We start from the raw sequence: 21,966 nt of genomic DNA on the forward strand, positions 1-21,966 counted from the left end.
GCTGTGTACCAGGCTGTGTGGACGCGTGTGTGCAAGATTCCCTTGCCTGTCTGTGCGCTGGCCATGCACCTGTGTGTGCGCGTGTCCCTGGAGGACATGCCTCTGTGTGTGTGTGTCTGTGTGTGCGCGCGCGCGCCCCATTGCGCAAGTGGCTGGCGGTGTGTGTGTGGGGGGCGGCCCGGGGCTGGGGGCGCTCTGGGCCAGGCTAGGGCCCGGGTGGGCGGGGGCAGCGGCGGCGCGGCGCGGGGCGGGCGTGCTCTCGGCGGAGAGTTAGAGGAGTTGCCGAGCCCGGTTCTGGTGGCAGCGGGGCGCGGAGCTGGGTGCGCGCCGAGCCTCTGCCTCCCGCCGCCTCCTCGCCCTCCATTCCGCTCTCCCCGCCTTCCCCGGGCCTTGCCGCTGCCATCGCCTCCCTGGGAACGGTAGCCGGGGGCGAGGGGCTGGCGCGGCCGGAGCGGGCGGGGAGGCGCGGGGCGCCAGGGCGTAGAGGCGAGCGCGCCCGGCCCTGCCCGGGATCAGATAACAGCCGGCGGGGGAGGGGGTGGGCCGGCCGCGCTCCCAGCCGGACGGAGGGACGGACGCCAGCCGCGCCGGCCAGAGCGAGCGCCCCGCGGCCGGGGGCGCCGTCCAGGCGCGCGCCCCCGACCCGTGGCTGAACCGGGGAGATCGGCGCCCCACACTGACGCGCCCCTTGGCATGGAGCGCCCCCGGGGGCTGCCCTGAGGCGGCGGCGGCGATGCAGCCAGCGCGGCGGCTGCCGGGGCCAGGAACGGCCGCCCGGAGCTCGGAGGACGCGGAGCGCGCCGCGCCCGGGGCACTGACCGAGGTAAGTGCGCGGCCGCCCGGCGCCCGGCCCCCCGGGGGCCCGACTCCGGTATCCCGAAGGCCCCCCTCCCCGGCCCGGAGCGAGCACGAGGTGGTGCTGCAACAGGGAAGGTGGGGCGGGAGGTTTTTTTCTTCCTCTCGTTTCTGTTTTTTTTTTCCTCCCTTGGTGAGCCATCGGAGGAAATGCTGACTGCGAGCTTTTCTTCCCCTGCCATGTCTCCGGCTACTGCCACCAGGGAACTTTGCTCCTTGCTAACCTTCGTCCTGGGGGCGCTCCGGGAAACTTTGAGGCGCCCTCGGCCCCCCTCTGGCCAACTCGCACATGGGGGCTCGGGAGGGAGCGTGGGGAGGCACTTTCGCGCGCGGCATCAATCCTATGCGTGACCTTCCCGGAGACCCCGGGATTAAAGTGGGGGTGCAGAGGGGGCGCAGTCTACCAGCGGCCCGAAAATGCCTCCAGGCCCTAGATCTGCGGGTCCTCGGAGTCCTTTCTCTCTCCCACCTCCCGGGCTCTAATGGAGTAAAAATATTCTGGAAATGGTGTTTTCCGCTAGCCAGCCGCCAACTCCAGCCGCACCTTTTTGCTTTTAGAAGTCGGCCTTGATCTCAGAGGCGATGACCCCTCAGCTGAGAAGCCCCCAGGGTTTCATGGCAGGAGTGGCTCCTTGGTGCTCACCTCTGCTCCCGATGCCCTATGGGGAAGCGGCGTGGGGAACCAGGGGGCTCACTGGAGTGGCACCTGGGGTGGGGAGCTCCTGTGTGTGTGGGGGGGTGCTTCACATGGGAGTTGAGGCCCCAGCGCATGTCTCTGCTGCCGGTCCTGATTGAGTGTGCACTGGTCATGTGAATATTTTAAAACCTGTGTTTAGAATGGGAGGTCACAGGAAAGTGTTTCCTTAGAGATGGTCTTCTGTTTTGGGAGGTTCTCCTGGCCCCTCACCCTGCTGCCCATTTCGTAGGGGGTGTACCCATCCGGGAGTGCTGCACTGCCTGTGATCCGTTCTACTTTATTCTTTGCTCCCTGTGCCCAGGTTGGAGCCCTGGAGTAAAGTGCGGGGGACCTCCTGCCCCTGCCCCCATACCCACCTCCCGGAACCCAGGTTCACAGGCTCTGTCTTCCAGGAGCACGGAGGTGCCCATATGCCGCTGAAATCAGTAGCCACCTCTGGAAGGTAGAACCTACAAGGCGTTAGCCTCCGGCCTTATCCCTGACCCTCTCCCTTAGGTGCCGAGTAAGGCCAGTCCCGCTGCCTCGCCGTGACCCCAGGCTCACTTTCTGCTAGGTTGTTCCTTTGTGGCCCTTCACCGGGGACTTCCTCCCTAGGCCGCTGCCATATGGCCGGAGCGTTAGGGAGGAGGTCCCAGTCTTGGGCCCACTGGAGGCTTATGGTCTTTTTTTTTGTGAAGTCCCCGCTCCTCTGTTCTCAGAAAATCACCCCACTCCTCGTGCTCAGAGCCCAAAGAGAATCTTCAGTAAAGTCTGCCATCAGCTTTCTGGTGGTCCCTTCTCTCCGGCCAGGGGACTGGAGGTTGGCAGCTCTAAGAAGGAGATGTTGGACGGGATCCCTTCAGGCGGGGTCAAGACCCCTTAGGGGCAATAGGGTGCAAGGAGGAAGGACTTGCTTGAGCATTCCCGGGGACAAGAACGGGCGCTCCAGTGTGCCAGATGACAGGGGTCCCCTCTTCTCCACTGGTGCGCTGCTGAATGCATATAGGTAGGGGGTGCTCTGTAAATGCTGGGTGTTGGCGGAGCTCTGGGTTTATTGGCCCGCCCCTGGACCTCTGTCCCCATCATGGCCACCTGCCCCGTTAGGCCCCCGTAGGGCTTCCAGGCTGCTCAGGAAGGGATGTGGTGGAGGCTGCTGCCCGATCCAGGGATGTTCAGAGAGCTGTGCTGTGCTGCGAGGAAGATATGCCCAGAGAGGGGCAAGGTCTTGCCCAAAGCCACACAGCGAGTCAGGGGTTTGAGCAGAATCATCTAGCTCTTCCCAGGCCAGGGGGCTGCCCCGTCAAGCTTCTTGTCCCAGGGCCACAGTGTCCCTCCCCTCAAGTCTTCCTGAAGCAGAACGAGGTAACATCGGTGGCCCTGCAGCAGTGAAATAATAGTGACAACAATGAAGATAGTAATAACAGTAACAATGACAGCAGTTCCCTGCAGTTATGCGGTACTGGGACGGGTTCTGCTTGTGAACAGTTCCCTCTGGTGCCCTGGGCCACAGTTGGCAGCACCGGGCATGGCACCCGGCGGCCTTGGCACACGTCTGGGGCAGAAGCAACTGCGTCGTCACTCCCGGCAACCCCTGCGGCCCTCGCCCAGCCCCAGGCTGAAGGCTGCTGGTGCTCCCTCAGAGCCCACCCGATGGCCACTCTTGGTCTCGCTGCCTCTTGGCTCTGGGCTGGGCCATCCTTCCGACAGGTGCACCTGGTGTGCGGTGCTGGGCCCCCGCCAGGGCTTTGCTGTGAGTGACACATGGGCACACCTGCCCCTCCCCTGGGGCCTGCAGCTGGAGCCCTGCCATAGGCTGGCACAGAGAAGAGGCTGAGAGGGAGGCAGCTCGTGGGCAGCGGGAGGGTGGAGGCTGGGCCGGCCACTCCAAGGTGTGGTGGGTGTGGGCTCGGGCCCGCAGGCTGGCTGGACCAGGGGAATTGGCTGCGTGATAGGAAGACAGCAAAGGCCGAAGATAAAAGAAAGAAAGCCGGCTTGAAACTGGGCCGCAGGCGGGGCAGGGAGGTTGGAGGCTTCAGAGGAGCCTTGGGGGTGGGGTGGGGGCGGGGCTGGACTGAGGCAGGCGGATTTTCCAGAGGAGCCGGGCCGCAGGCGGGACTGGAGCCCTCGCCGGGCACTGGCCGAGGGCCCAGCACTCTGCCACCTGATTTAATTTCCTAATGGTCTGCCAGTACCTAGGGTGGCATTAGCTCCATTGTACAGACAGGAGATCTGAGGCCCAAGGAGGGACCGGGAGGGACTGGAACCTGTGTCCCTCTGGTCCAGAGCCCTGGCGCTCTCCCGGGGACGGAGTTGCACCCTCCTCTATTCCCCAGACACCCTGCCCGGCTGCGTTTGTGTGCCAGGCTGGCTGCAGAGTGCCTGCTCGCCATCCCAGTGCCCAGGTGGCGGTATCCCTGGGACCTGGGGAAGGCCTGGCGTGCCCTGTAAATGTTTGGTGGGTCTGTGTCTGGGCCGCTTTCTCTGGCCGCAGAGGCCTCGCTGTGATGATGGGAGCTGTGGCGGGCCGTGAGCTCTAGTGGTGGAGACCCTGGCACCCTCAGCCGTGGTCCCGGTGTAGTGCCCGGCATACAGGAGATGCTTAATAAACTGGTGGTGAATGAATGGAGACCCAGCCCCTTCCCTCGAGAATCTCACTGTTTGGGAGGAGGCTTCAGGGCACACAGCCAAGATGAGCGGGGCTGAGTCACTTCTCCTCGTGGTCTTCAGTTTATCATCTGTGAAGTGGGATCAAAGTCGCAGCTGGGGGGACCCCTGAGAACACCTGGGAGGGGGGGAGTAGAAACGTGAGCTTTCGTGTGTGCTTCTGGGTAGGGGGGATCTGAGCAGAAATGGGGGTGTGGAAAGGGAGCTGCACGAAGGAGGGGAATGTGGCACCAGAGCCTTGAGAATCTGTCATTCCAGTGCAGCCTGTCCTTGGACATGTGGGGAAACTGAGGCCCAGAGAGGCTAAGTGGTTTGCTGCAGCGGGAGAGGGCCTCAGACACAGGCCTCCTGCTCCTGCTGTGTGTCTTGTACCCCTCCCCTTCTCCACCCCTTCTCTCCATCCACCCCCCCTGACGTTCCATAGCGCAGGTCTTCCTGCCCAGCTGCGGAAGTGGCAGCTGCAGAGGCAGCGTGAGGCTGAGGGGACCTTGGGGACCCCTGGTCCAGCCCCCTAATTGGCCTTCGGCCCTGTAACATCAGACAGAGTTCCATTTGCACGGCCAGAGAGGAGCGGGGGCCCCTTTCTCAGTGATCCCGGGGAGCAGGTCTACCCCGGCTGTGCGTTGGTGCTGCCCCAGAGTCAGTGGGAGCAGCCTCCTGGATCCTGCCAGGGACCCGTCCCCCTTCAACCAGCCTGGACTGAGCACTCCCACCACTTGGGCAACTGAAGCCTCCCCCTCCTTCCATCATCTGTGGTCTGGGTCTCTTTGGGGGACTCAGGCTTGGGGAAGGGCCAGGGAACAAAGATAAAGCCTTCAGAGTGGCCATGCTTACTTGAGCACCTACTGTGTACTTGACACACTCTGGGTGCTGTCGTCTTGGTCTTGGGCTCAGGATCCTCCCGTGTTCCCCCCCCCCCCTTTTGCCCTCAACTCAGAATAAAAGCCACACTCCTCACTGTGGTCCACAGGGCCCTGCACAGTCTGGTACTACCCTCTCTGCCCCCCCCCCCCCACTGTCTCCCTCTCCTCAGGCCGCCCTGCCTTTCTCCTTGCTGTGCCTCCAACACCTGAGGCCTGCTCCTGCCCCAGGCCATTTGCACTTGCTGCTCCCTCTGCTTGAAACACTCTTCCCCAGATCCCCACAAAGCCTCCTCCTTCACCACCTTCAGGTCTTGTCCAAAGGCCACCTCCTCCATGACGCCTCTCCTGGATGACACCATGGGCTCCCTTTGCCCACATTCCCTCTCTTGCTTTTTTCGACGCGTCAAATTTAATGCCATCCACCATGTTATGTTTTATTTGCTTATCTTGTTTATTGTCTGTCTCCCCCACTGGGATATAAGTGCCTTAAGTGCAGAGGTTTTGGTCTTATTTGTTCCCAGCTACGTCCCCAGCACCTACAGCACTACCCTGTGTGTAGTAGATGCTCAATACACATGTGGGGAATGAATGGGTTGCTTCCTCCATGTGCGGTGCTTGATAGATAGTAGCAGTGGTAGCCACAATTATCATCCCATTCTGCAGATAAGAAAACCGAGCTTCGGAGAAGTGACATCACTGTCCCCAAACTGAGGAGCTTGTCGGGGGCAGAGCCAGCTTTCAGACCTCTCCTCTGAGCCCTTGGCCTGCCATCTGTCTGTGAGGGGGAGAGAAGTGGCATTTCTTTCAGGCCCCAACTCTGCATTGAGCTCTTTCTGTCTGTGACCTTATCTGCTTCAAGCTCTGAACCTTGCCGTGTTCCTGGCCTTTGGCTTGCTTGCAGCTTAGGGCGTCCCCCATCCCCACCCTGTGAGGGGCAGAAACCACATTCCCATTGCAGATCTAAGCAAACTGAGGTGCAGAGGGTCAGGGCCGCTCGGTCCTCAGCGCTTCTCTTCACGTTTATAAATCTTTGGGCCTTCAGTAGAATGTGTGGAGGCCGGCTGCAGGGGCTGGGGGTGGCAGAGGGGACAGTGTCTCCATTTCTTGCCCAATTAAGCACTTTCACATGCCCATCGGCCTTCTGTTTTGTGTCGGTGTGTTTTACCTCCTCTGCACAGTCTCTGTTTTTGAGCACCACACCCAGGTTGAAACATTTTATGTTTCAAGATTGGCCATTACCAACTTTAGCAGCTTTCCAGCTGTAAAAAGAACCTATAAGCCTTCTAGCTGGCAAAGCACAGCCCCTTGGCTCTCCCAGATCACCCCATCACCTCTGCCAACCTAAGGCTTACACTCCTTCTGTGGATGTGCAGACAGGTTCCCGAGGGGCCGGGCCTCGGCCAGGGCTGTTCAGCAACCCCAGGGGCCCAGCGGCCGTTTAGCCAGATGTGCCCCAGGGCAGGGCACTGTCTCCTGAGGCCCACCCTCCGGGCAGAAAAGGGATCAGGTCATAATGAAAACCAGAGCTATCTCCAGATTGCCTGTGACTGTCATCAGCCTCTGACCTGTGAGTGGGTGTCCTGCGGGAAGGGTGAATATGACATCCCAAGGTGGGAGTGGGCCAGAGAGGGACAGCCCCAGCCAGAGGTGGTGAAATGTCTCAGAAGCAAGGTGGGGGGTCTTGGTCGAGACTCTCTGCCCCCTAGAGCCTCCTTGCAGCTGTTCTGAGACTTACTTAGGAGAGCTGGGGCGGGGAGGAGGGAGCATGTGGAGATAGGGAGGTCCTGAGCTCTGTGTGTGTGTGTGTGTGCGCGCGCGCGTGTGTGTGAGTGTGTGTGTGTCTGTGTGTGTGTGTGTGATGGAGACTCTGAGAGGCTGAGGGCAAGAGAGGTCAGGGAGGGGCTGTGCGGCCCCCACCTCCTGCCCACCTCCCTCTCCTTCCAGCTGCAGCCTGAGCCCCCTGAGCTGGCGGCTGCAGCCCTGCAATTCTCCAGCACTTAAAGCAAAAATAAATCACTGCCAGCAGCTGGCGTTCTGGGTGGTAGCAGCCGCCTGCCTCCTGCCCCCGACCCTATGCCTCTGGGCTCTTGGTTCCGGGCCAAGGCCAGGCCAGGCTTCCACTCGGGCCTGTGGGGGCCTGAGGAGGACTGGGGATGGCCGGGGGGAGCTGGCCCCATCCCTTCACGCCCCATTCCTTCGCGGGACTAGAGCTTGGTAAGGCCCAGAGAGTGTGAGGCCTGTCTGGGTCACGTGGAGGGCAGAGGTGGATGCAGGGCGTGGGGATCTGGGGGCAGGTAGGGAGCTCAAAAGTGGGGTTTCCTAGGGGCCTTGACTGTGGCCTCGTGGAAGCAGGGTGTGACAGGACCTGGGAATCGCGGTGCCACCCCATCCTCAGGACCAGCCCCTGGCATCTCTTTTCTCCCAGGCCCCTCCCTTCCCTTCTCGGAGAGGTCTCACCGGTCAAGTTATTAGTGTGCAGGCTCTGGGGATGTCAGGATTTCGGCGCTATTCATGCTTTCCACGATTAGCTCTTGAGCGAGTACGGTGAGCTGTGCCCTGTGCCTTGGGATCGCGGCTGATGTCTTGGTGGGTGGAAGAGGATAAAAGAAACAAGCGAACAAACACATAAGGAAGCATAGACTTTGTCATGCCTTTTTTTTTTCCCCATGAATCATTATCGTTTTTAATTATTAGAGTGTTACATGCTCATGGTAAAGTATTAAACAAGTGTAGGGATAGAAAGTGAATCTCTCCTTCTCAGACTCTGTCTTCCGCCTCACCCCAGCCCAAAGCTTTATGTTCTTGAGGTGACCATTATTAGAGAACTTTCTGGATTGTCTGAGTGCTTACGCAAACATGTGAATGTAGTTATATAAACATGCCAACATCTATAGTTCCCTTTCCCCTTTCTTCCTTTCTTGCTTTCTGGTTTTTTTTCTCCCCCGTGGGATCATTCCATACGCACTGTCCCTGCTGGTGCCCCAGGGCTCCAGACCCAGGGACTTCATCCTTTCTCCTTTGATGGGCATTGGCTTGAGGGCTGAGTCACAGAGTCCAGATCATAGAGTCTTAGCTGTGGAGTCTTTGAATATCCAGAGCCACCCAAGCGTACGGGTCCTGGATTCTTTGAGTTGGGAAGTTGTAACCTCTTTGAGACCGAGATTACAGAGTTGCAGAATTGGCGCATCTAAGCCGTGGGAGAGGTGCCGAATCCTGGACGGGGTACCTCCTTCCTCAGACCTCTCTGGGAGCATGCTCCATCCCCAGAGATTCTGGTTCGGAGGGTCTGGGGTAGAGCCTGGGAACCTGCACTCTTCAATCTTCCGAACCTCGGAGCCCCCAGCCCAGCCCCCTTCGGTCCCCATGCCACCGCGAAGCTCCCTGCCCCGGGGCAGATCCCACCCCCTCTGGGCCTTAGTGACCCACAGCTCATGCACCACGGGGAAGGTGCTCGCTGCCATCGTTTACTTCTTCATGGTCTTCAGAAGGGCCTCTGGGGAATCGGTCACCCCTGATTCATCTCTGAGCTTCTCCATCTCAGATGTCTACCACCTGCTTGGTGAGCCCATCATTCCCATAACCTGGTTTGAGCCTGAATCTGAAAGACACTGCCTGCCTCGGTCCACTGAGGGCCCCTGGTGGAGAGGATCTGCTGGCCTAAGTCCGAGAGGGGTGTGAATCACCCCCCACTGCTCCTGGACCCCAAGTCTCAGTTTCCTCATCTACGAAATGGGTGTGGACACCAGGCCCACATCTGGGCACCCACTTTTTCATCCCTCTTGGCTTTGGCTCTGCGGTCAAGGCAGGGCAGGGCAGGGCAGGGCAGTTTCCTCTCTCTCTCTGCTCCCCCGCCCTCTGCCATTCGGGCCGGAGGCTCAACCGTGCCCATATTCTTGGCCTGCTGAGCTTCAAGCTGTCGGCAGCACCTGCCTGGCTGGGGCGGCCAGGCCCCCTCCTGGGCCCTGGGGAGCCTTCAGGACCCCTGGAAGGGGTGCCCCCAGCAGACCCTGGGGCAGCTACAGAATGGTCCAGCCCCTCCCTGGGGGCTGCATAATGAGGAGCCCCTGGCTGCCTTCCTCCTTTCCTCTGTGGACCCTGCCAGCCGCAGCCTCACAGGCACCCCTGGGGCCTGGCCCTCATCCTGCAGCAGATGCCCTAGTTCTGAAGCTCCAGGGCCAGGTGACCAGGCTTTGGGCCCTGTCCTGACCCAGCTACCTTCCTGGTGGTCGCAGGACCAGCCGTGGTTGGGCAGGCTCCAGGGGTCCTCTGGAGCAGCGATCCGAGCCAGTGGTATCAGTTTCTTCATCTGTGAAATGGGAACACTAGGGAAAATGGGTTGAATGAACACATACACTTGAAATTGTGTCCGGGTGGTGGAAGGAGCATGGAGGCAGCAGTCCAGGGGGGACAATCAGCCAGGTCCCAGAAAGGAAAACAGACGCAGGGACAGTGGGGAGCAAACTGCACCCTGTATTAGTTTCCCGTGGCTGCCGTAACAAATTACTACAAACAGAGTGGCTTAGAACGACACAGATTTATTATATCCCAATTCTGGGGGCCAGAAGTCTGAAATCAAGAGGTCGGCAGGCTTGCTTCCTGCTGAGGCTCTGAGGGAGAATCATTCCATGCCTCTCTCCCAGCTTCTGTAGCTGACACCAAAACTTGGTGTTCCTTGCCGTATAGACACATCCCTCCAATCTCTGCCCGTTTCTTCACCCAGCCTTCTTCTGTGTCTTGTCGTGTCCTGTCTGGTCTTCTCTTTTCTTCTCTTCTAAAGACACTTGTCATTGGATGGAGGGCCCATCCTAATCTAGAATGATCTCATCTCCAGGTCCTTGGGTTAATTTTATTTGCAAATACCTTTTATCTAAATAATGTCACTTTCACAGGTGTCTGGGTGGACATATCTTTTGCGGGGGGGGGGGGCTTTCATTCAACCCACTACACATGGTCAACCTGGATACGCTGTCCTTTCTTTTTTAAGAAACATATTCTATTTTAGCGATGTATTTTGGAGACATACAGCATTGGGGTTACATGCCTGATCTTTGCTACTGTGCCAGCTGTGTGTCCTTGGACAAATTATTCAGCTGTTCTGTGTCTCAGTTTGCTCATTGGCAAAATGGGGCTATTAGGGTCCTTTGTCCATTAGGCTGTTGGGAGCAGTCAGATGAAACACGTAGCCCTGGGATGGGGTGTGTGTGACACCTTTTGTTAGGATACCAACCAGTGAAATGGTTTTAAAATCTAGCTGGCGTTTCCCATGCGAGGCTGAGTTTCCATTTAGTCAGCCCGCCTCATTCTGATACGCTTCTGTGTCTCCGCCCACCCCTGGGCTGTTCCTGCCCGGACTTAGGTCCCCATGCCTGGGTTGCCCAAGCCAAACGTTCCAGAAATGGCCCTGTGGGGTCAGAGGGCCTGTGCCTCTGTGACGTCGAGAGCCGTCACTGCTGTGCCCTCCTCCGGGTCATCCCGGCGTCCTCACCTCTCGGCAGAGCCGAGCGAGCCTGCGCCCTCGCACCCACGGCCGCCAGTGTCGCTGGCCACCCAGCCCCTGCCAGTCCTGGCTGTGACGGTGGCCCTTGCACTTCTGTTGCTTGTTGCTTCATCTGCCCGTCTCTTGTTCTGGAGTCAGGTGGGGCAGCTCTTTACATCCAGACACCTTCCCATAGCTTTTCTGGCCGCAGCCAGCTCCTGCAAGGACCTTGTTTTCCTGACCTTCATCCTTCCCCCAGGCTCAGGTCACTGGGAGTCAGGTGGCATGCCCCTGCCCTTTCTCATCGCAGTGGGTCTTCGTGACTAACGCCAGGGACAGGAAGCGGCTGCCTCGTCTTGCAGATGCCCAAACGGAGTCTCAGAGAGGCCGCGCGCAGCCCATCGTGTCTCTCAACAGTCCAGTCTGCGCCCGGAGCCTGAGGGGTGGGCTCCTCAGGGGTCTGGGTTTCCCTGAGAGCTCGAAGTTGCCAGAGGGAGGGGGCTGGGTTTTATTCCCGCCGTCGCCCCCGCTTCGGGCCACCACGGATGAGCCGCTGCGATGCCCTGGCCTGATGCCACGTGGCCAGGAGAGCCTGGGTGTCCTCAGCCCCTCCCTTGGCTTCCGGTGGCCGTCAGGACGTTTTGGGGGCTTTAGCAAAATGCATGCCCTGGTGGTGAAATCAGCAGCCCGTGGTGGTACCGGGTGCCTTTATTTCTCAGGAAGTGACGTGACGTTTCGCTGAGACTTGGCACCCAAAAATAATAATGAAAATGACTGTTTACCCAGTGTCTTCTGGTGCCAGGTGCTGTGCTCAGTGCTTTCCCGAACATTATCTCATTTAATTCTCAAAACGTCCTGGCCAGGCGGGGCGTAGGGCTTGAGAGAGGAGCCACTGAGGGACACAGGTGGCCAAAACAGCATTTGAACCCAGATTGACAGGCCCTATGAGCGGGCCTCAGTTTCTCTCCAAAGGCATGTTCTCCCCCAAGGGGGCAGAGATGCCCTGGCCAAGGATCCGGGAAATGCGATGTTGGGCAGGAGCCAGGTCGGCCTAGATTCCAATGGGGCTGTCGCCCTCTGCTAGCTGTGTGTCTTGAGGCAAGCAGCTTCACCTCTCTGAGCCTCACTCCCTTATTCTGAGAAATGGGGCTAAGTCTACACCCCGTTTAAACTGCGATCGTGTGTGCCAAGTGTTAACACTATTACAGAGCTCTAGACGATGGAGGGCTCCCAGAGTTCTGTCCATTTTGCAGGGGGAGAAATTGAAGCCCCAAGAGGGAGGGAGCGGCAGAGCTGATGCCCACATTGAATGACCTGCTGTCCTCTGTCCCCTGAGACCTCGGCCACCGAACACGGCGTCCATCCAATCTCCCTCATTCTTACCCCCACAGGACTAGAGCAGAAAGGTCATCGCTTGAGCACCTACTGTGTGTTGGGAGGCTCGTGCAGGGGAAAGATTTAGGTCGAGGTCTTGCTAAAGCTCTCAGGGTCGGGGTTCCTCCCCTTCATCCATTTCTCACGTCTGTTTATTGGTCCCACGTCCCTGGAGCCCCAACCCCACCCCCAGCTGAGTTCTGTGGGTCTGTGGATATGGGGTGGAGGCACAGCACACTGTCTGTAGACCTGGCCACGAATGTTATTTGATGCCCCGGGATGTGATGGCAGCCGCTCTGGTGCCTGGGCAGACAGAGGAGCCGTTGATCACTTCTTCCTTCACTCACTGATTCCTTTAATTATGGACTTAAATTAACCCATGGCCTGAGGAGAAGTTTCTGCAGAGGACGGTGGGGATTGGCAGAGCAGAGAAGGCACCCTAAGGAGGTGTCTCTACACCAGTGCCTCCCAGGGTGAGTTTCCAGCCAGTGGAGACCTTAGAGAGTCCTTCAGAGCCATCCCTGGGGCCCTGGGCAGGGCCTGGGGCAGAGAGGTTTCTTGCCACCTGCCTCTTGGGCATACCCCGACCCTTCTAGACACCAGGGAGAAAGACGTAAGGGACACGAACCCCTGAGTCTGTTGCCTGGGGTGGGCCAGTTAGCCCCACCTCACTCCAGGTACTGCTTCTCCGCTTACCCTGCTGATCCCAGGCCTGTCCCCTTCCTGCCTGTTCCAGAACCTTTTCCCTCAGTTCTGGGGCCCTGCCCTTCACTTCAAGGTCCCGGACCCTTAGCTGACAGTGTGGCCTCCTCTTTCACTGAGAAAATCAAAGAAGAGAACTTCTACTTGCTCCCACCGCAGCCACCCATGTCCTGGCACCTGTGCCCCTCAGCGCGCCTTCTTCTCTTTCCTGCGGATGGAATGATCTCCTGCCTTGCCCACTGGGCCCCCATCCCTCGCACCTACCCAAGATCGTCACTGTGGTGAGTCTCCCTCTCTCTGCTAGACACTTCTCTACACTCTGCACCTGTTTCTTCCAAAGGTGGGCATTAAGGGCTCACCGTAGGCCAGCACTTTCTGCAAGTACCAGGACTCTCTAGGGAACAAAACAAAGCCCTGACAACAGCCATTCATTGTCAAAACTCCCAGCAAACTAGGACTAGAGGGGAACTTTCCTGCCTTGATAAAGACTATCTACAAAAAAATCCTATAGCTAACATCATATTTCATGACGGGAGACTTTAAGCTTTCCCACTTAGATCCGGTACAAGGCAAGGATGTCCCCTCTCACCACTCCTTCTTAGCATTATACTGGAAGTCCTTGCTAATGCAATTAGGCGAGAAAGGGAAATAAAAGATATACAAACTGGGAAGAAAGATAAAAGTGTCTTTGTTCACAGATGACATGATTGTCTATGTAGGAACGTCTGAAAGAATTGACAAAAAACAAATAAGCCCTGGAACAAATAAGCAATTTTAGCAATGTTGCAGGATACAAGGTTAATATACAAAAGTCAATTGCTTTCTTATATACCAGCAACAAACAAGTGGAATTTGAGATTAAAAACAATACCGTTGATATTAGCACTCCCTGGAATGAAGTGCTTAGGTTCAAGTCTAACAAGATATATGCAAGATCTTTAAGAGGGAAACTCCAACACTCTGATGAAGGAAATCAAAGAAGAACTAAATAAATGGAGAGATATTCCGTGTTTATGGATAGGAAGACTCAATATTGCCGAGATGTTAGCTCTTCCCTGTCTGATCTATAGACTCAATGGAATCCTGATCAAAATACGAGTTAATTTTGGGGCGCCTGGGTGGCTCGGTCGGTTGAGCGTCTGACTTCGGCTCAGGTCATGATCTCATGGTCCGAGGGTTCGAGCCCCGCATCGGGCTCTGTGCTGACAGCTCAGAGCCTGGAGCCTGTTTCCGATTCTGTGTCTCCCTCTCTCTGTGACCCTCCCCCGTTCATGCTCTGTCTCTCTCTGTCTCAAAAATAAATCAACGTTAAAAAAAATTTTTAAAAAAATACGAGTTAATTTATGAATATCAACAAACTGATTAAAGTCATATGGAGAGGCAAAAGACTCAGATGAGCCCAACATACTATTGAAGAAGAACAAAGTCGGAGGACTGACACCACGTGACTTCAAGACTTGCTATAAAGCTACAGGTATCAAGACAGTGTGGTATTGACACAGGAATAGACAAATGGATCAAAGGAACAGAGTGGAGAACCCAGAAATGGACCCCTATAAGTATTGTCAACCAGCTCTGACGATGGAGCAAAGATAGTCTTTTCAACAAAAGGGGCTGGAAGAGCTGGACATTCATAAGAAAAAAAAAAAAAAAAACCTAGACATAGACGTTGCACCCTTCATAAAAGTTAACTCATATTGGATCATAGATCTAAATGTAAAATGCAGAAGTATTAAACTCCTGGCAGATAACATAGAAGAAAACCTAGATGGCCTTGGATCTGGTGATGCCTTTTTAGCCACACCAAAGACACGATCCGTGAATGAAATGATTGACAAGCCAGACTTCATTAAAATTAAGAACTTCTGCTCTGGGAAAGGCAGTATTAAGACAATTAGAAGACAAGCCATGGACTTGGGGAAAATATTTGCAAAAGACACATTTGATAAAAGGCTGTTATCCAAAATATACAAAGAAGTCTTACAACTCAACAATAGGAAGCAAGCAACCTAATTGGAAAATGGGTCAAAGACCTGAATGGACGTGTCAGCAAAGAAGATACACAGATGGCAGGTAACATAGGAAAAGACACTCCACGTTATATGTCATCGGGGAAATGCAAATTAAAACAACGAGATGCCACTGCACACCTATTAGAATGGCCCGAATCCAGGATACTGTTGACACCAAATGTAGGCGAGGACACAGAGCAAGAGGAATTGTAATTGCCGGTGGGAATGCAAAATGGTGCAGCCTCTTGGGAAGATGTTTGGTTCTTAAAAACTGAACATCCTATTACCGTATGATCCAGGACTCATACTTCTTGGTATTTACCTAACAAAGTCGAGAACTTACATCCACGCAGAAACGGCACGCAGATGTTTATAGCAGCTTTAGTCACGATTGCCCAAACTTGGAAGCAACCAAGATGTTCTTCAATAGGTGAATGGATAAGTGGTGCATCCGGACAATGGAACCTTATTCAGAAAAAAAAACAAAAAAAAAAAAAAAGAGAGAGAGAGAGAGAGATCAAGCCATGAAAAGACACGGAGGACTTTAAGTGCAAATTTACTAAGTGAAAGAAGCCAGTCTGGAAAAGCTATATGCTGTAGGATTCCAACTATGTAACATTCTGGAAAAGGCAAAACCATGCAGACAATAAAAAGGTCAGTGGTTGCCGGGCGTGGAGAAGGGGAGTTTAATAGGTAGAGCACAGAGGATTTTTAGACAGTGAGACTATTCTGTATGATGCCATAATGATGGATACAAGTCATTACACATTTGTCCAAAACCATAGAAAGTACAACGCCAGAGGTTAGCCTTAAGGTAAACTGTGGACTCTGGGTGATTATGGTGTGTCAGTTTAAGTTCACCAATTGTAACAAATGTACCACTTTAGTGAGTGATGTTGACAGTGGGGGAGGCTGTGCATGTGTAGACTCAGGGGGTATATGAGAAATCTCTGTACCTTCCCCTCGATTTTGGTGTAAACCTAGAACACCTCTACAAAATAGTCTTGGAAAACGAGTAGTCCTGGATGCCACCCCCCTGCCCTCACATGTCAAGGGGCAACTGAGCATAGATTTCTGAATAAGTGACCGTAGAATACACGGGAGGGAAGGGGACATCTGATCGGAGACCTTCATGGAGTCAGGGAGGAGCCAGGAGCATATCGGAGGGAAGAGGGCCCGGGGAGAGGCCAAAGGTAGGTGGTGTTCCCCCATCGGGGTCAGGGACTGGTGTGGAGAACAGAACATCATGGCTGGAGCAGCGTGAGTAAGGAGGGGGCCTTGCAGGTGGCCCGGAGGCCATGCAGTGCTCTGCTATTGTTTCCTTCTTTCTTGCAACAGCAAGCGTTTCTTTCCCACTCTCTGGGCCGTGGCCGTGGCCCCGCTGAGTGGGTGTGAGGAGTTAGCCTTGCATCTGTCAGGCTTTAGTTGGGTTCAAATCCCTTTCATGTGACTCCTCAAAAAAAAATATTTTTTGAGGCAAAATTCACATGACATCAAATTAACCATTGAGAGCAAGCCATTCGGTGGCATCTAATACATTCACAATGGCGTGCAAATGTACTTCTCATCCTGTTCCAAAACGTTTTCATCGCAAGACAAAACCCTGTACGCATTAAATAATCACCCCCACCCTCCAACCCGCACTCTCCATGCCCCCATCCCCTGGCAGCCACTGCTTTCTGCGTCTGTGTATTTACCAATTCTGGACATTCATATACGTGGAATCATCCAACTTGTGGCCTTTTGGGTCTGGCTGCTTTCGCTTGGCAGAGTGTTTCTGAGGCTCATCCAGGCTTCAGTGTGGCTCAGTACTTGATGGTTTGTAGGGCTGAATGATAGTCCATGGGTGAATGTACCACATTTTGGTCATCCTTGGGCAGTTGACGGGTGTCAGGGCAGTTTCCGCCTTTGGCTGTTGTGAGTCGTGCTGCTGGGAACAGTCATGTGCGTGGTCATGTGTGAACACTGGTTTTCAGTTCTCTTGGGTCCCTACTTAGGAGTGAACTGCTGGGTCATATGGCAACCCTGTGTTTAGGTTTCTGAGGATATATTATCTCCCGCCACTAAAAGCACGCTCTCTTGACCGCCCCCTCCCCTTTGGCTTCTGCTCATTTCTCTGCTCCCTGTAACTACAGACCTCCTCACTGCGTGTGTCCCCAGTCGCTTTCCCCAATTTCTCCTCTTGGCCTTTGCCCCTGATCTTTGTACCTATGGTGGCAGTACAAACTGCTCAGGTCCAGGTCACCTGGGTCCCCCTTGGTCACCTCCAGAGTTCGTCTGGCTCACCGTCAGCACCGTCTGGGCCCAGGGCCCTGGCTCCCCCTGGGAAGGTCTGTGTGGCTCGACATCCGCCCCAGCGCCTTGAGGTGCGCTCACTGGGGGGCCCTCTCCTCCCCGCCAACCCCGGGCCTCAGCCGTGTCCTCAGCCAGCTCTCGGTCTCATCTCTCATCCAGGCCTGCCCTCCACTTCCAGGCTCAGCCCCCTCCCTGCCCAGCAGCATCTCCCCTGCGAGCTCTTACCTTCCCCTGATCCTCTGCCCCCTCCCCGGGCGGCAGGCGACCTCCCACAACTCCCAGCAGGGCTTCAGGTGGCCCGCGGGTTGGGGGAACTGAGCCACGGCTTGGCCTTCTGGCAGGACTGCTTCCTGGCTCTGCCGCTGTGGCCTGGACTCCTCATCTGAACGGTGGATGCAGGCATCCTGCTGTCCACCTCCTAGGACTGTCCTTACGGTGAAGCAAGACAATCAGTGGAGGGTGCCCAGTGTGTGGCCTGCACGGGGGTGGGGTGGGCTTTCTGAAGCGGCTTCCTATCCTGTCTTTCTTCCTGAGCTGCAGCAACTTCTACAGGAAGCGGTCCAGGCATGCCACAGAGCTTTGTTGACCCTCAGTTTCCCCATGTGTAAAGTGGGAATAATAAGCTACCCACTAGAGGTCCTAGCAGGGCTCTGTGTCTAGGAGTTCCCACAAGTTCGGCACACAGTGGGCGCTCAACCTGTGCCTGCTTGGGGGTCACGGACGAGTGTGCTCAGCAGTGCCCAGCCTGGCAGGCAGGGCTCCTCAGGGAAGGGGGGCCCTGCCTGCTACAGTGGGGATGGAAAGGCAGGAAGGGGACAGATGCCACCTCCTGATAGGACCCCCCCCTCTACCCCTCCCTCCCGAGACTGCAGCTGCTTGAGGCGGAGGCACAGACCCAGCTGATCCCCCACCCCCTCATCAGCCTGTCAGCACCGAGGATCCGGCAGGAGCCCCCCACCGGGGCTGCGCCTGACGGCTGGATTTGGAGGGCGTCCAAGCCACCTGGCTCCCCTTGGCCTGGGGATGCTGGTACTGTTGCGAGTGGAGGGTTTCATGGTCCCCTGCCCTCCTCTCTGTTTCCCGTCCTCACAACCCAGGAGTCCAGGCACATGGGGTCAGTGTGAACCAGCCGTGTTCACAGGGCCAGGCCTGTGGTGATGAGTCCCGTTTGGGGACAGTGTAGACGGACGTGGACTGTAGAGACAGGTGGAAAGCCATTGGAGATGGGGGTGCGTGGCTCCGTGTGTGTGGTGGTCGTGCAGGGGCCCTGACCGTGGAGAGGGCGTGCGCCTGAGTTCTGTGAGCAGGTGGGAGAGATGTGTGTGTCCTGGCCAGTGAAGTGGATGTGGCCCGATGGCACAGGTGGGGAGGGCAGCGCGGGTGGGCGTGGGGAGTATACATGGGTTGGTCCCCCCGCCTCCCCTTTCCCTGACCCTCGGTACCTTCTGCCCCTCTTGCCCAGCCCACCGCTCTCTGGGGGGGGGGGGGGGGAGGGGGGGGCTGAGGCTGCTTCTAGGCCGGGGCTGGATTTGTAAGTCATTATTGTGTCCCTTGACATCACTCTAACACCCCGTTCCCTGCGCCACGGTGCCCGTGTCTCCCCAGTTCCCAGGTTCTCTGGCTCACCTGTCACCTGCCCTCCACCCACAGCTGGAGGGAAAGTGCAGGCTCCTGGGTCTCTGGAAAGGACGTTTACTGGAAGCTTCTGCTGCTTCAGAGTTTTATGGGTGTTTTCACAAGATAACCGTGGAAATGCTGTCCTCTTGGTATCCCCAGTTACAAAGGAGGACGTGAGGCGCAGAGAGGTTTGAGGGATTTTCTCAGCCCGGGTCCAGGGGTCTGGCTCTGGCTGACGGAGAAGCCCTCCGAAGCCCAGCTTCAGGGTCCCACACAGTCTGTCCTTATGTCACTGGCTGTTCCCGGGGCTGGCCCCACCCCCTGCTGCCCTTCCCTGTGCACACAGAGCCCGTGCAGCATCTTGCCCTTGTGCAAGGCCTCGGGTGTTTTTGCTTTCTTGCTCACAGGGCCAGCACTCTCTGCAGGCCATCGATCTGGTGTTGGGGGCCCCTAATGTCCTTCTGGGGGCCTGGGGCCCCTGTCTGGGCTGAGCTGCCGCCACCACTAGGCAGAGGCCTAAGCAGAGGGAGGCCAGGGGATCCCAGGCTATGAGGGCCCCTCCACACTTTTCTTCAACAACTGATTGCCGAGTGCCCGGTCTGTGTCAGGCGCCAGGCTTGTCTCAGTGTCCCCACTTTACAGATGAGGCCTCAGAGGCCTGGAATGCACAGTTCAGCCCCCCAAGTGTGAAGCCAGCCCCTGTGCCCCTTCTGTCCTGCCCCCACACTGAGGGCCCTTCTTTGGCAGAAGGATCCTTCTTCAAGCTGGGTCTGGGGCACTGAGGGTGCTAATGGTCACCAGTGCGGGCCTCTCTTGCCGCCCCACGGGCTGGAGCAGAGAGAGGAGTCCAGATCTGGGCTGTGACTCACATGAAGTCTCCAGTGTTCTCAGGCCACCTCCCCAAGCCTCAGTTTCTCCCCTGTAAAATTACAATATCTACCTCGTAGGACTCTTGTATAGCTTAAACAAGGAAATCTTTGTCCTTGGGGACAAGGTGTGGTATATAGTGCATGCTTAGTAAACATAAAAGCTTAAATTGTAGATTGTTGTTGTTCTGAACGCAGACACGGAGCCCTTGTACTGTGCCCGGCCCCGTGCTGGGTGACCAGAAGGTCGGCTTGAGGCAGGGGTGGTAGGGGTGCCTGGTGTGGTCAGGGCTGTGACAGAGAAAAACCCAGGGGGCTGCAGAGGGTTACGGGTGGCTCCAAACCCAGCCTGGGAGCCTGAAGAAGAAGCCAGAGGTCAGCCAGGAGGTGGACACCCTGTGGGTTAGGGGGACAGCCTGGGCCAAGGCATGTAGGCGAACGGCCTGCTGGGAGTTCAGTGTGGCCAGAGATAAACTGTCAGATAAACTGTCAATTCATTTTGTTTCCAAAAACTCTTTCCTGGCCCTGCTGGGGTCATAGAAAAGGGGTGCCTGAAAGTGCTTGAGGAGCCCCGGAGCTGGCAGGCCTGGACAGAGACCACGGACACACAGTGTGGTCAGCGCTGGGATCCGCGGGCCTCTTCCCTCCGTATCCCCGGGGCCTGGCACACAAATGCACCTGCTGATCATGTTGACGTGTTAATAATATTTCTCTATGCCAGGCACGGTTCTTTTTTTATGAACTCATTCATCATCACAGCAATCACGTCGTCTCACCCCTATGTTACAGATGGGGAAACTGAACACGGTTGAACACGGTTGAACAGTGCTCAGTTCAACAGTGCTTGAACACGGTTGGTGCTCAGGCAAGGATTGTGGACTGGTCCAGGGAGAGGAGAAAGGTGTTCTGGTTTTGGCTTAGGCAGGGTAAGTCGGGGAGGGGGGGCTCTCCTGGCTGGGTCCCCCCAACCCCCCACCCTGTTCCGTTATGTGGTCCAGGTACAGCCTGCCCTTCTCTGGGCCCTGAGCCCCTGCAGCCAGTCTGGGACACCTTCTGCTCCCCAGCTGGGCCACAGTCCTCTTGTCCCTGGGTCCCTGCCAGGCCTGGCATGGCGGCCTCTCAGGGTCTCTAGAAGGCAGATACTGGCCGGGGGTTGCTCAGAGGTGCCTGCCACCCTGACCTTGGCGTTGAAATGCGAGTGGGGGGGCTGGTTGGCTCTCAAGTGCTTGCTGAGGTCGGAGATCAGTGCTGTACACGCCTGGACGTAGTTTGTTCCCACAGTCTCATAGGGAAGGAGTGACATCCTCAGCTGACAGGCAGGGAAACGGAGGCTCAGAGTGGGGAAGCCAGGTGCCCGAGGTACACAACCAGGGAGTCACAGAGTCAGAATTTGAACCCAGAGCTGGCCCACTGCAAAGCTCGTGCAGTCTGTATTCAAGCCGGTGAGGTACCTCAGGCTTTGCAAATAACGTGAATGCACAGTGGCCACTTGCTGGGTGACCACTGCATACCGGCCTCATGCTGGCTACCAAATTCTCACATGTCCACCCCAGCCCTCGGAGGCACTGTCAGTTCCCATCTTATAGATGAGGACACTGAGGCTCAAAGAGGGGGCAGTCTGTCTGGCAGGATTTGGGATTCTAGCCAACTCCGCTCCCAGGGGTCTCAGGAAAATCCAGGGGTTATGGGAGCTCTGGGTTATCCAGAGCTCCCCAGCCCGATGTTGGTGAGGCCTGACCCGTCCGACTGTGTGAGGGTCCCTTCTCTGTGAGGGCGATGACAAGAGGGTAGCGCTGTGGTTTGAGTGCCCTTCACGCTTGTCATTGTGTTGACAGCTGGAGCTATACCAGAGCCACCCACCCTGCTCCTCCACTTGGCTTCTGGGAGGCGGGGCTGGGCACTGAGGTAGGGCCACCGCCTGGCAGGTGAGGGGACCCTGCATGGCTGTGGCTTCAGGTAGCAGTGGAGACTGGCTGCCCCGAGCCATTCTCCTCCTCCTGGGGCTGCTCCCTGGGCACATCAGCGGGGTCTCCCGGGGCAAGGATTAGAGCACATTATCAGTCAAGGTCACCTGCCTGACTTCCATTCCTGGCTATGTGACCCTGAGCAAGTCATTGTACTTCTCTGAGCCTTGGTGTCCTCACCTGTAAGACAGGATGCCTACGACCTCATAGCGCTGCCCTGGGGCTCCGGGCGGCCAGATGCTGGGGTGTAAAGGTACAGGCTCTGGGGCTGCCTGCGGTTTACTTCCCAGCTCTGCCTCTTACAGGCAGTGTGGTTCAGGTTCGTGACTTCACCTCTCCGAACCTTCGTTCTTCATCTGTTAAATGAGGATAATGGCAGAATCTTTCCAGTGGGGCCTTGTCAGGACACAGTGAGGCAGTCAAGGTAAAGCCCCTGTCAATGTGAGCCGAGGTCCTGTGCCACAGGCTCTCAGCATGGGCCCACCGTGAAAGAGTGAAAGAAATCTGGACTTCTCCTGTCTGAGAGCCAGAGTTCCCTTCCCAGAGGCCACCCATGTGGGGCTTTCAGCTCCCGGCTGCCTGCGGGAGCAGATCACCAGCGG

The 21,966-nt window shown here is 56.7% G+C and overlaps 1 protein-coding gene across 3 annotated transcripts in view; it reads left to right on the plus strand.

Annotated features, from left to right (window-relative positions):
- Positions 1-253: 253 nt before the first annotated feature.
- KCNJ12 (potassium inwardly rectifying channel subfamily J member 12) overlaps positions 254-21,966 on the plus strand; it is a 45,153-nt gene continuing 23,440 nt past the window's right edge. For 2 of the 3 annotated variants that reach the window (XM_045487663.1, XM_045487661.1), the window contains exon 1: positions 254-823. The gene's annotated coding sequence lies outside the window, so the exon portion shown is untranslated. The remainder of the gene's footprint in view (positions 824-21,966) is intronic. The other variant, XM_045487662.1, reaches the window with a different exon arrangement.

The sequence above is a fragment of the Leopardus geoffroyi genome, chromosome E1, assembly GCF_018350155.1.
Source record: "Leopardus geoffroyi isolate Oge1 chromosome E1, O.geoffroyi_Oge1_pat1.0, whole genome shotgun sequence".
Taxonomy (NCBI): Eukaryota; Metazoa; Chordata; class Mammalia; order Carnivora; family Felidae; genus Leopardus; species Leopardus geoffroyi.